The sequence below is a fragment of the Lissotriton vulgaris genome, chromosome 3_1 (genome assembly GCF_964263255.1).
Source record: "Lissotriton vulgaris chromosome 3_1, aLisVul1.2, whole genome shotgun sequence".
NCBI lineage: Eukaryota > Metazoa > Chordata > Amphibia > Caudata > Salamandridae > Lissotriton > Lissotriton vulgaris.
The window spans coordinates 125,001,590-125,016,292 of NC_141689.1; the positions used below are offsets into that span (position 1 = coordinate 125,001,590).

A 14,703-nucleotide genomic window follows, 5' to 3' on the forward strand; every position below is an offset into this window, starting at 1 on the left:
ATAATGACATTGTGAGCTGTTGTTATTTCAAGTTGTGTAGTACTTCAAGTTCCTCGATGACACAATGGGCATATTTACAAGCCCCTAGCACCACTGGAAAGACACTTTTTTTACGCTCTGGTAGTGCTCTTTGCTAGCTCATATTTACAAGGCCTCGTTAAGCCACTTAGCTTGGAGTAACACAGCCTTGTAAATATGGCCCCCTGCAAAGCAGTTTTCTTCAGCAAAGGGACGTGCATAAGTGTTGCTGTGGGTTTTCCCAGTAACACCCATGTCTCCAACACACTGCTCTAGATTTATAAGGATATGTAAATTTGAGGCAGCGCCAAAGACAAACTCATTTTAGAAGAAGGCATTTGAGTGGCGCAACTAGGAGAAATAATTATTTTGTTCTAGTTGTTTGTTTTTTGTACTTCTGCGGCATTCTGCAACACATATAGAAGGAGGAAAAAGCCAGTAATGATTGTTTTTGTGAAGATAGGTGTCCCTTCCTTCACAAAAACAATCATCCCTGCATTGCAGGCACTCTTTTGTCACGGTGCAAGGGTGCCCGCATTGGTGCTAGGCAGCTTTTTTATTGTTGGCGCAGGGGTAAGCACAGGGATATGCCATATACTAGTTAATACAGCGCATCCCTGTGTTTTGAAAACGACACAGATCAGGGCAGTGAAAGTGCTTGGGGCACCACACTGAGCTTTTTTCATGTACATATACCCAATGGGCCTCATTTATGAGGCTATGCGTCACTTTTACGCCGCTGGTGCGTCACTTTTTGTGAGCCACCAGCAGCGTAAAAACTGTGCCTTGTTGCAACATATTTACAAAGTGACGCATCTAGGTAGATGCGTCACTTTGTAAACTCCTGCGCCACATTATACCTGCGCCAGGTATAATGTATGCAAGGGGGCGTTCTGATGCAAGAAAAGGTCATAGAAGTGATGCAGTCAATTTCTTACGCCTGCCTAACAGCAGGTGTAAGACTGACGCAGGCCCTTTCACATGTGAAAGGACACATTGCTGGAGTTGCGTCACTTTTGTGACACACTCCAGCAATGCGTCACTTTTGCGCCATACAGATACGCCGGAAATACTGACGTATCTGTAACTCCTTGCTCAATAATACGTCATACTTAGGCTTTCCTGTTTTCAGTTTCTATTTTTGGTAAATTCTGGTGGGGTTTTTTCCAGTGTTTTCAATATCTTAAAAAACAGTTGTTCTCAGTGGTTACACATTTTCGCGCCACTAAAAACAGCAGAAAAAGTGTTTTTCCGGTGTTTATGGAACGTTTTGCTTTTATTATTGCTTGATTTCTGCACTGGCAGAACATGGTATATAGACAGTGTACTTATAGCGTATATGAGGTCCAAATAGATTTTTGCAAATGAATCTTATTGTAGTACACCATACAATACTTCTTCAGTGAGTCTTTGGGTCATGTGTGCTTGCTCTTTCCTTCCCATGTAAACTTCTGTGAAAAGGCCCTCTCAGCATTCATAGCCCCATGGGCTGAGAACCATCAGCTAAGGGACACAGTTGGGATGACTCTTTCTTTGATGCCACATTAAAGCACAAAATTATAAATATTTGCATTTTAGTTCCTGTGCATAAGAAAACAGTGCACCAGAATGGTCTAAAAAGTCAATAGCATCCCTCATTGACTCTGAAGATTGTAAAGATGCTTTCAGCATACCATCAAACAGGTGGCAAGAATCTCCTACAGGGAATCACTTCAGCTCGGTTATCAATTTTGACAGGTCATCACACAACTTTTTTTATATACGTAGCTGAATCACTGCAAATACAAACAATATCACTCCAATCTTTGTTAAACTTGGAAAGAACTTTTTTGCAGAGCATTACAAGTGAGACTGCGTTCCATGTTTTCCAAAAGTCTGGTGACCTGTTTTCACCACTATCCCAGATGCTTGGTGATCTATATACTTGTCACTATACCTTGCATTAAATGTTTAAAGCCTGAGGTGTTGGCAATTCACCTACTATCAATACTGACCCACTAGAAACTATGGCCAGATGTATTAAGGGTTTTTACCCATTCTCTGTGGGTAAATGTGATGACACATATTAGGAAAGCTTTTTATGAAACCAGCCATTTTACCTATCAGTGAAAGAATCAAATGCAGCCAAAATATCAAATATGAGTTTGATATTTCCTGATTCTCTATAGTTTATAAAATAATTAAACTAGACCTAAAACATAAAACTAAACCTTGCATATGTAGACCACAGGCCACAAAACTGAAAAAGTAAAAGGAAGAAGAAACTATATTTTATTGGCATCTCTAAAGAATAAAACTCAAGCAGAATAATGTTACTGCTAGCTTGTATAACAAAGTTACATTGTATTGACCCCTTCAGGAAGAAAAAAATTACTCTTTCACTCTCTTTTTCCTTTCTTTGAATAGCATTTAGTTTGTGGTTGTCCAGGTGTTTTTTCAGTGTTTATATGTTTTCACTGGTGAGGGCTATTTTTCTTTCAGTGGGGTTTTATCAGTTATTATAGGTTTAAACCTAAAACCCCACAGCCTAGTCATACTGTAAATATGACGCATCATTGGTGTCGCAAGGAGGGCGCAATGAAAAGTGACGCATCGCTGTTTTCACGCAGCGATGCGTCACTTTTCATAAATGAGGCCCAATGTCTTTAGGGCTCGTGTCCCGGGCTCTGTACACCTGCGCTGGATGTGATGAGTCGATCAGGCGAGTGTAGCCTGGAAGTGGTAGAACGTGGGCCTTAGTTCTACTTAAAAAGGGAGAGCTTGGTGTGTGTGTATAAAGATTTCTGTGAGTTGGCTGTGTGCCTTGATCAGGAGCTATGTGCACTGAGTACATTCGATGGCTTTGTCCTTAAGAATTGTGAAGAGCTTGTGTGGGTTTGACAGTCAAGGTAATAAATGTATGCACCTCATATGTACTAGTTCTTTGTGTGTTGATGTTCTGGGGATGTAATGCAACCACATTCAGTGAGCCTGCTGTTGAGATTGGACAAAATATGTAAGGGAAGGAGTAGGAGAGAGGAAAAAGGGGGCAGTGCAGCCATGTCGTCGGCCAGTAAAAAAAAGTGAGTGCATTTGTGTTAGGTTTGGATTGGACGGGTATGTGTGTGTGCGTGTGTGTGTGTGTGTGGTTGTGTGTGCGTCTGCGTGTGTGTCTATTCTACCTCAATCCCTCATTCGCCAACAAACCTCTCTCATACAACACAGAAGAGATTACAACCTACATTGGAGTGGTGGTGGTCATTGTATTTTTTCAGGGAACTCCCTAATGGCCGTGCTAAGAATGCACCTTCCCTTTGAGGACGCAGCTGTAGCTAAGCTTTTATATCCACCTTCCCCATTTCACCCCAGTCAGGTAAGCTGTGGCCCCAGGCGGAGACAGCACAGTTTCAGTGTGCAGCAAAACACACGTCTTTCTGCAGTGGGCTGCAGTTCAGGAGACTGTACAGACCACACAGACACCATCAGAGGTAGATATTTGTGAGTGCTGCTTTATTTCATGCAGAGGATTGAAACAGGTGAAGCAGAGGCGAGCACACCTTGTGTTGCTGTTCAGGTAAATAGATGAAGAGAGAGTGATTGGGGAAAAAAGCTTTATTAGTGGAATCAGTGGAGAAGATATGCTGATTAATGTCTCTCTGTGAACGTGTGAAGTCGAGTGAATGACAGACACATGGAGCCGGCCAATCAGGGCACGCCCTCGAAACTCTTTCTCAATTACCTTTCATCCCACTTAGTAAGTCTCTGTAAGGCTTCAGGGAGCCGATGCCGCAATAGTTGGGTTGGTCGTCTCCGGCCAGGGCCACGATGCAGGCGCCCTCGTAGTCTTCTTTCTCGTAGATCCGCCAGGCTCCCTTCTTAACTTGGTGAGAAGAGAGCATGCCATTCATTTCAAAAGGCTTCAGGCTTGGGGTCGCCGATGTTAGGGTGACACTTTTGCCCCTATAATTGACGTGCTCGTAGACGGTGATTTCTGGATCTCCCAGCCCCCCCTTCACCACCCGCACTGAGGAGATCTCTTTGGAAAAGTCTCCGAGGGAGTCGTGATCCCCCTCCCGGAAGAGCTCGAAGTTCCCCTGGAAGTCCTTCCCTTTAAAGACGACGCAGGGGTTTCCACTCACTCTCATTGACTTGACCCGCTTCAGGAATCCAATTGACGACAAATCTGATAGGTCTTGTGTGACAACCTCAGAAGATGCGCCCTGGCAGCCCTCCTGAGCGAAGAAGTGGATTGTGGTCATGGTGGTCCTTTCTGTAAGCGCTTAACGTCAGCAGACTCTGGTGCTAGGCGCTGTGAGGATCTCTCAGGAGAAGCAGCAGCTGGACTCGCAGGCCGTTCTGTAAAGGTGAAAAAAGTGCATCTGATTAATATGAAATGACAGTCGACGTGTGATTGACACAGGCTTGTTTCCTTAAGAAGGATCATGTTAATCTACACATCGAAATCTGAAGCAGCGGCATTGCTGAAATATTGATGAGGGAAATTGATTTCACAGATTGATTTTAAATCTGCTTTGCTCATTTACTGACAAAGGTGTGCGCATTACGAATATCAAGGCAATATTACAACCAAAGCAGGTGGAGGGTTTTTGCCTGGTCAAAGCCCTCCGCAGGTCCTCAAAAAACCTTCACCGCAGGCTTGGTGAAACACATTTTTTAATAGGATTTTTTCAGTAAGCTATTTTCCTTTTTTTATTATTTTCTGTTTTAGCCCTAAATTTACAACGAGGGCCATAGATTACTTAAAAACCGTCAGACAGGGTATAACAACAATATAGGCCCTTATTACCTGATTGTTGAAATAGGGTGGAGTATTTGCCACAAGTGTTTTTTAATAATTACAGTAATAGACTTTGGGAAATGCAGTTGATAAAAAGGGTCAAAGTATGTGCAAGAAGAGACTGAGGCAGCTACAATCACACTTATCACTGTCATCTAGTGGATTATCAAGTACAAAGAGGGTGGTGCACGGATCTGGAAGACCAGTCACTTAATCTTCCACACAGGGGCACAACTACTTAGATGAATTGCAAGACAAGAATTCAGCATCCATCAGTCATCATAAGAGATATAAGAACAATTTAAATGACATAGTGTACAGACTCCATCAATGTTTTTTCAAAACAAAAAGTTTTTGTTTTTTTACATTCTTTTTTACTATCTTCTTCTTTGAATCCGGGTTCCTGCCACATTACGTCATATGTGAACTCTGATACAGACAGGCAAACACTGGGTCAAACTTAATACAATGGTGACATTACAATCGATTGCATCTTGGCATTTCACATGCCAAGACGAAGTGCTGCAATTCAGGGCCATCCACATGCACACACAGTTTCACTGTCCCTACCAGCCCCACTTAATTCCTTGTATCCTTTTCTATTAATTTAATCTACCACAAAGAAACTAGAATGAATGCATTGACTAGTTTGCCTGAGCACCCTACATTAATCCCAGTACCTAACAATAATCACTGACAATTGATTAACCACTAGCCTTTGGTTCGGGGACAGCATGGTGCTCGGGGTAAAGTGCATCAGCGCCTCATTAGGGGGACTAAGCGCTATATAAATGCGATGATTATATAATACGACACCCTGGCAGTCTTTGCTCACCGTGGGATGAAGCAGCAGCTGTCTCTCAGGCTGTGCTCCTGGCTGTCTCTGGCACTCTCAGGTGAAGCAGGAGGTGGTCTCTGAGGCTGAGAGCACACTGGCAGTCTTGGTCACTCTGGGAGAACCAGCAGCTGTCTCTCTGTCCACACCTGGGTGCTTTTATACTCTCTCAGCCCTCTCTGAAAGGCAGAGAGTGGGAGGGAGAGGAGTGGCCACATTCCACCCTTAGATCATGTGTCATTACTGGGAAACGGAGGTATCTTCCTTAGATAAGGATTGCGCAAAGCTTTATTCACAAGAAATGTTCACAACAATGGCTTTCTCGTGTACTTTGCATCACGGATATGTTGATAAAAAGACTCCTTCAGGGGTTTTAAGAAAATGAAGTGGATAAGAGTTTAAATGTCGGCATTTCCAGGGTGAGTATACCGAGTCGGGAAGGAAAGCTAAGCCTGAACCCTCTGCTCACACTGATTGACATCAGTTTAGGGATTAGATTTGTCAGGTATGCTTCCAAAGAAATCAAATATAAAAGCACAATTGGTTATTGAATTATCCCAAACTCAGCTGAGATTATACTGACTTTTTAAGCTATTCATGAAAGAAAGAGACCGATTCCTCCTGATTTCCGCCCATAAATTGCGTTTAATGGACAATAGTTCCTCCGGAGGGGGACCTGTAGAGTGAATGGATATTTGGAGGAGTCAGCATCAGTCTGCACCTCGGGATCAAAAAGGCCATATGACGTCATCTTACTGCTCTGGTATCTTCATCATTTTTATTTTTTATCCGTTCAAAGATTGTTTTACACTCCCTTCGATGAAGCAATAACAATAACAGAGAAGAGGGTTCACTTTGACCCTGAAAACGATGACCTTGGGGAGGAAGACACTATTTAATTCCGCTGTCAACATGCATTTTCTATTTGCAAATGTCTTGTAAAAGTCTTACAAATTATCCCACTTTCCTGTGGAGCATGTGCTGACCTTACAGAGGGAGAAATAGTCTTGAAAACATATTAATATTATTGAAGCTTTTATAGCGCAACATCCCCCCACTTGGAGTTTTCCTGTGCATGAAGAAAGTTGGAGTGCAGCCAGAGTGTGCATCTAAAACAACCAGGGGATTTATTTATGGCACTTGCGTCACTTTTGCGCCACCAGTGCGTTATTTTTCGTGACGCACCAGCGGCGTAAACAATGTGCCATGTTGCGCCATATTTACAGAGTGACACATCTAAGTAGATGCGTCTCTTTGTAAACCCCTGCACCACATTATACCTGCCCCAGGTATAATGTATGCAGGGGGGGCGCTCCCAAGCAAGAAAGGGTCGTAGAAGTAATGAAGTGAAGTCTATAAGATTTCACTGCCCCACTTTTAGGACACAAATGCGTACATATCTTATGCCTGCCTCATGGCAGGCTTAAGACTGACGGAGGCACATTTATCATGGGATTTGCCCATGTGAAATGAACCATTGCTGGAGTTGCAAGAGTTTTGTGACAATGCGTCAATTTTGCGATTACAGATACATCATGTAGTGTAGTTCCTATTTTCCCTATAGGCCCTGCGCATTGGAATAACATAAATAGCAGTGTAGACGTAGAAGTGCGGTCTTCCAGGTCTCTACTGACTATGCTAAACTTAATTGGGTTTGTACCAACTAGCTCAGAGGTCACTGGAAACTTTCTTGAGTGAATAGGAAGTGATCAGCTCCCCTGGCTTAGCCAAGAAGGGATTCAGTTTTCCAACAACCACATAAACATGACATCTTTGCTCCTTAGAATAAGAGTCAATCTCTAGAGTCGTGTGAAACAATAGACAGCCATTTCACTCAGTAAGTTGTGCAGATTACTTTCACCAGGATGCAGAGAATAGAGAGACGGGCGTTTTCAATAAAAGGTATTATTTATTGAACAGTCTTTCTTGTCATGCAAGAGAAATGAATTGCCAAAAATGCAAGACTTGTTATTATAAAAAGTGCGTACAGTAAAAGGAGGATTGCGAAATAATACTGTAAAAGCATTGATATGGTTTCTTAGCCATACAATGGTTAAAATGAATAAAATATATACATTCATATATACATTTAGCTAACGTACTCAACTGGTGCTTCTAACTTCGCCTACCCCAGTGTACCTGACCTAAGCCTAATACGTGGCAGGGAGTAAGTAAGTAGCAGTTTCAGTTAAGTTGGTTTTGCCAAGAGTTTGCTGCAAGAATTCTCTCTAAGGGTTTAGTCAACACTGTACCTCTGAAATAGAATGTTGGAGGTCTTGTATCTCCTCTCAGGACTCGATATCCCAGTCACCCGCAAGGGTAGGCTGGAAACGCCGGGGCTGGATTTTCTCGGCAGGAGAAAAGACAGCGTCTTTCTCAGCGCGTCAAGGAGGAGGAGGGGCAGCATCCGTGGGCTTCTCGCATCTGCTGGGCTCTGCAAGGGACAGCTGTTCTGCTCCTGTATTCTCTATCACCACCATCGCTGTGTTTGCTTAAGGCAACGTTGGTAATATTTATACCTGGAAGGTGCCTTGTTTGATGTAAGTTTTTGGACATAAGACGTCAATAAAGATGTCACTAAGAACCGGTCGTTCTTACAGTGCTCATTAGAGTTCTATTACTAATCAAAACATAGCAAGCGGGGCTTTCCCAGGTTACTGGGGGTTTTATCTGTTGAAAGAACTCGGTGTGTAATCTAGGAATCTTAGATAGTGGCTTCTGCTGTGTCATATACTGTAATGAGCTGCAGAGGCGAGTTTCTGAAATATGGCTCTGATCGTTTATGCCATTATAGGGTATGGATGGATAATAGCCGTATAGGGGCATAGATCCCAATACTGATCGGGGTCCTAGATAGAACACGACAATCAGAAATACTAATGTATCTGTAACTCCTTGCGACATGATGTGTCGTACTGTCAGTATGACGCATCACTGGTGTCACAAGGAGAGCACAATGAAAAGTGACGCATAGCTGCTTTCTTGCAGCAATGCGTCACTTTTCATAAATGAGGCCCCAGGTCTTCCGCTGTTTCCAAAAAACGGAAAGTAAAGTACCCCTTCTCAAAGCAAGCTGCCATTCATTCCAGAGCTTTGGGCCCAAATAGGCAGAAGAACGGCTCCTCATATGGGTCTGTTTCACTTTCAGAACTATGCACAGTGGAAGATCACTAGATCATTGGGCACAAGCCGGTTGATGGAGTCTCACCAGACTATGACGATATCAAGGGCCCTCTCCTGATCTGGCTCTGTGCACAAAGCACAGAACCTTGAATTGTATCCTCTTCTCGACCAGTGCAGCTCCCTCAACGGAGAGGAGGCTCATTCAGTTTTGGGGAGCATGTAAGGCAGCCCGGCTGCCGAGCTTTGGACCACTTGCATCCTTCTCATAGAAGCTTCGTGAATTCATAAATAAAGGACATTGCAATTATCTAATCTAGACAGGATGAGGGCCTGAACAGTTGTTCTTTGTGCTGGAATTAGAAGAAGCCCGGGGATTTTTTTCTGCCATTTCAACACGGCAAAATGTTGCGGCCAATTTCACAACCTGTGACTTTATCAACAACGTGTTGTCCAAACGGAAGCCACGATTCTTCAGCTTTTGGGGTGCGAGAGCACACAGGTTTCTAGGTCAATGCTGAGGGCCACATAAGAACTGATTTTTCCCCAACAACATAACTTCATTTTTTTACCATTACATTTTAATGAGTTGTTTATCCATATGGCTATGTGGTTATGGCAGGAGTTTAGGGCCTCAGAATTAAAATCCTGAGTGAACGGAAAAGAAAAAATAGTGTGTGAGTCATCCGCATGGGAAAGCAAAGTCAGACCAAAACATTCAACCAAATCCACTAGAGGGTGGACATAGATATTAAATGAAGCTAGGCTTAGGGCTAAGCTATGGGGAACCCCGTAGCTGAGGGCCAAACAGGTTGAGGTGTCATTCACCGAGGAAACCTGGAAGATTCGATCACTCAAAAAAGATACCATCCCTGAGAGGGTGTACCTTGTAAGCCCAGATTGGACTGTCTTTCAGACAGCTTTGCATGTTACACAGTATTGAAAGCAACGCTGAGATCTATGAGAAACATACAATAAAAATGCAAAGAATAGCATGAAATAACATTATGTCATTCAAAATCACCTTGAATAACAAAACATGAACCATAATAACGTAACACTTGTCTGTGTTGATAATTATGGTGATCTATGTGCTTGCATCTGGTTCATGGGCCAGAGAATCTTTTACTGGGCTTCCTGTGCTGATCATGTTGTCTGTCCTCATTGCTTGGGAGGTTTTTACTGCTACTGGAAAGGCTGATCTTCAGCTAGTGCTCTGGGCCACGATGCAGTATTGGCTGCCACCTAACACAAGCTGACACAAAACAACATGTTTTGGCTGTGTTGAACATTTAAAACCTATGGGACATTCAGGATTTGATGTTTGCCTAACATACGTTTAGCTGCAAGGAGGCACTGAACTTATAAGCCTTAGAGTCAGAATGCTATTTTGATGAATACATGGAAAATTTTCAGTTTTTGGCTTGTCTTCCATCCTTTTAAGGTTTTTACAAAAAGTGCCATCAGCATTTATTCATGGAATAAAGCAACACATATTTATGTTTGGTGCATGCAAAAAGATGAAAAACGTACATTACCTGCTTTTCTTCCTTGTCTGGTATCTCAGCGGTTGGCAAAAGTGAGAGAGAGGCAGCTGTGATCACATCATAGCCTAGCAAGCCATTGAATGGCAAAACATAACACGCAGTCACCTAACCTAACATATAGTGGCATGAATTACCATATATGTATGTATGTATGTCGTATTTGTATATAAGGCAGCGGAGCGCTGTTTCACAGACAAAGCCAAAGAAATAGTAAATTTGTAATTTTAGATAAAGCTGGGCTTCATCGTGATATTGTGTGATGTATCAACCTTGTATTTCATGCTCTGTTACCTCTAGGTCTTCTGTATATAGCACCTAAAAGAAGTTAGTAAATGCAGCTCTGATTTTTTCACTCTCCTCCACTATGAGCCCAGTCTCCCCTTCTTTAATCTTCCCTATCAAATTTCTGTCCAACTTTGCTTTCCATGCTAAAAGCTTCCTGCAACATTCTCCTTGTGTAATGTCCCGGGATCTGCTTACCTGCTACTGTTGAATTACTTTCTCCTCCAATTTAGTTCCAAACATCAAGCATAAACCTTCCAGCTTATCTGCCTACTCTTCCCTTACTCCTTCCAAGCCTTTGCTATCTTTTAAGAGCTTCTCAATGTTTTCTATCTCCTCCGTTATTTCATGTAGGTATTTTATCTATTTCCTAGCCCAGTTTACTATTAAATTTTTAACAATACCGCTTAACCATGCCTTATATATATCCCATACTAAGTGCACGTGGGCTGACCCCTGGTTCCAAGATAAAATATCCTCAGTATTGCAATGCACCTTCTCTATTTTCTCGGGCTGTGACGTATTCCTTCTGTTCGCTGTCCACCTACCGATTGTACGTATATCTTTTCTCTCAATTTTTAATAACAATGCTGCATGAGCCGAAAGAACTATAGGCAAATTATCCATCCCGACTACCAAATTCACTTCTTTCTTGTCCATGAACAGGTAGTCCATTCTTGAAAAATGCCTGTTCTTCTTACTATGAATGGAATAACCTCTATGTTTGCCCTCCATGCTATGGAAAACGATGCAAAGATTAAAGTTCTCCATCATATCCAATATTATGCCCTCATCTTTGGGGAGGTAATTTAAGTTCTAGTTGACAGCATATCGATATCGTTATTCAATAGGACATGGAAATCTCCACCAAGAAAAATGGGAGAATGAAAATCAACCAAGTTAGGGAAGAGCTTTGTCAAAGTGTTACATCATCTATATTAGGGCCGCAATAGCTTGCTAATGTATATGTCACAGGGGGTATTTTAATCTCTGCAATTATCCAATGCCCGCCTTCATCTGCTCTGTTCCTAATTAGCTCGATCTCAGAGTTTGGCTTTAATATTATTGCTATCCCTTTAGTCCGATGAGCTTGGTCAGTTGATATCCACTTTGCTATCCATCTTTGTCTAGAGAAGAATTCCTTGCATACTTGTCTCAGAAGATGAGTCTCCTGAAGCATAATTATTTGGGCATTTTGGTCTTTTAAATATTGCACTATCATTCTCTACCTTCTTTAAATTTCCAACCCATTCACGTTCCAACAAAGAATAAGCAGAGTTTCCTTATTCATACTTCTTCAATTTCCTCTTTTGGTATCCCAATAAGCCTTCTCTTTGGTAATTTATAACAGGCACTCCATCACTGACTTGAGGACAAAATTCTTTTTTTAAATGTTTTCCCTCTGCTCCCCACCACTTGTGCACTCTCCCTTGGAAACCCACCCAGGAATATGTATTTTTATAGGCATCCCTGCTGCCTACTGAGCTAATGCCGGAGGGGAACCAGATGACCTATTTCATCATCGCCTCCTTCTGCTGCCTGCCTTGTATCTGTTACTTATATCCCCTAATTTCACTTCCTGAATAAATGTATCCACCTCTACCGGTTTGGAGAAATTGTGCATTTTATTTTGCCACATCACTTTAGAAATGCAGGTGTAGGAAGGTGGAATCTGACTGTATGGTTACCCCCACTTTTTTCCAGGTGTTTTGCTGGTTTTCGACTTAGTTGTCTCGGACCCTGCTATTCAGGCCCCAGTCTATCTGCTTTCCATATAAAATTGATACCATGTACTTTAAGTACATACCAGATTGGTTACTGGATCACCCTTGTGAGCCCCTGTATAGTGTACCATAGGTACCCAGGGCATAGGTGCACCCTAGACCTACCAGGGGCTGCAGCATGTATTGTGCCACCCCTGGTTTGCCTTCCAAACTGACACCACATCTGTTCACACAGACTGGGTAAGGTGGTGTAATCACCCCTTACTTAGATATAGTATACCTATATCTATATATACATATAGACACATATACACCTATAAGTCACTCCTATGGTAGGCCTTAACAATCCTGGAGGCAGAGTGCTTGGTTTTATATGATGAGGGTGCCCTAGTATGAGCTGAGCCCCTCTGAAGCTTTCAGAACCATCTCCTTATAGCTATTCTATGACATAGCTATACCATATACTCTTAAATGCATTATAATCCTCGCGGTTAATGCTAACTTTGGTTTGGCTTTATCAAAACATGGTTGTCGTCGATGCCCCTTGATCCTCGTGGCTGAAGAGACAAACTTCACATCTTCACCTGAAATCACCGACATCGGGTAGCATCTTCCTATCACCGCCCTGGTCACTGGCAAGTGACCCAGACTCTGTCCCTTCTGGTTTCAGGTTCTTCAGATCTTCGATCCACCCTTGGATCCCCCCGGACACTTTTCCTCTGGTCGCCTGCAGCACTTCTTTGCAGCTCTTCATTGAAAACGACGATGAAACCCGACACGAAAAGACACCCATGCACCCACCTTCCCTGGGTGAGGTAACACGAGTACTCCAGTGCTCCCATGGGTCTTGACTCTCTAAGTGTCTTAGTTTAAAAGGGTTCCATCGTAGTCCATCCGGAAGTGTTCTTAAATTGTATATTTGTAACTTCTACATTTCCCATAGAAAGTCAATGGTAACCAGCGCCTGTGTTTAGGCACTGCACGCATTTCCTGTGGGCCTCCTACTTCCTAACCTTTGGTTGTTTTTAGTAGCCTAAGCGATTCCACAGGCCCCATGCCTGCTTTCTAATTCTCTTGTGGTTCTTATACCACTATTTTATTATATGGTTTGTGAGGTCCCTAGGGCATAACGTATACTGTGCAACTTATTGTATATTAACTCAGTGACTTGAATTGTATTTTTATCTCTGACCTCATAGTGAATGCAGAGGGGTTGTGTTTAGAATAAATACATAAATATTTGATATATACCTTGTGTGGTGTCCTTTCATTTGGTACTGAAGGGAATTGAATTGGTAAAACAACTTGCTTAATACACTCTCTGAAGTCTTAGCCTCATGACTGCTGGTCCATGCTACCACTAGGATAGCTTTCTACAAGGTTGACTTTACAACTGCCATCAACACGGGTCGATTAGACTAATGCAAGGTGCCCACTAGAACTAGTGGACATCATATGCCAGGCTAACTTCTCACAGCCGGGACCTCAGTTGTACGGGTGCCTCCAGTTTCTTTAACTCATCCTTTCTATTACCCAGTTCCCACTGTCTATCAGCTGTCTCCCTTGAGATATCCAACCTGACTCTGAAGGAGGCACCCATTGCATGATGTGATATTTCTTTTAGAGCTAACCCCAAGATTTTTTCTTTTACCGATTAAAAAAGAAAGTTCACAAGGATCTTTTGAGTTGTTTTTTTAAAGGATCTCTATGTACTCTCTGAATTTCTGCTAATAAGTTTAATTAAGAAGCCTACTTTGGAAACAAACTTTTCAGCAAGTTTATCACACATGATTTTATGTCTGATCCTTCCAGCCCCTCAGCCCCACCTAGGATTCTAATATCAGTTCTCCTGGCATTGTTTTCAAGTCTTTCGAGCCTTTCCAATAGGACTCTCTCCCTTGTTTTAACTTCTCCACTTCCTGTATGTTCGTTTGGGCTTTAGTCTGTAGGTTTTGAACACCAAACTCCAACTCTTGTGTTCGTAGGGCAAGAACTTCTATCTTTCCCTCCAGACTCAAGCAAGTTCCCTGGATTTCTTTCTGATTGGCCTCAGAGATATCAAAGTGTTCTTTAATTTCAAGAAAGAGGCGGCATAGCATCTCCTGCAATATGTTCTTACTATCCAAACTACTAATGCTCTCACCCACTCCCTCCGGGATAGTAAGCCCATTGGCTCCTTGATGTTGTACTGAGAATCATCTTCTTCACCTCCAACCTGGGGGGGGTAATCCCTCCATATTCAAGAATCGATTTTGCGACATGACAATTGGTTGAACTGAGGGACCTGAAGGAGCATTAGACTCACTGGTAGGAGTAGTCTTTATGTTGTATTTCTTTACTCCGTTCTCCAGTGCTGGGGGAAATTCTTTTTACTAGCCATACTCGCTATATCTCCCTCAG

The 14,703-nt window shown here is 42.5% G+C and overlaps 1 long non-coding RNA gene across 1 annotated transcript; it reads right to left on the reverse strand.

Moving 5' to 3' along the window:
• Nucleotides 1-3,485: 3,485 nt before the first annotated feature.
• LOC147726068 (uncharacterized) lies at nt 3,486-5,766 on the reverse strand. Its single transcript, XR_015309412.1, has 2 exons — nt 5,631-5,766; nt 3,486-4,353 (listed from the first exon to the last, which is right to left on the reverse strand). It is a non-coding gene; the product is annotated as an uncharacterized LOC147726068 (long non-coding RNA).
• Nucleotides 5,767-14,703: the final 8,937 nt, after the last annotated feature.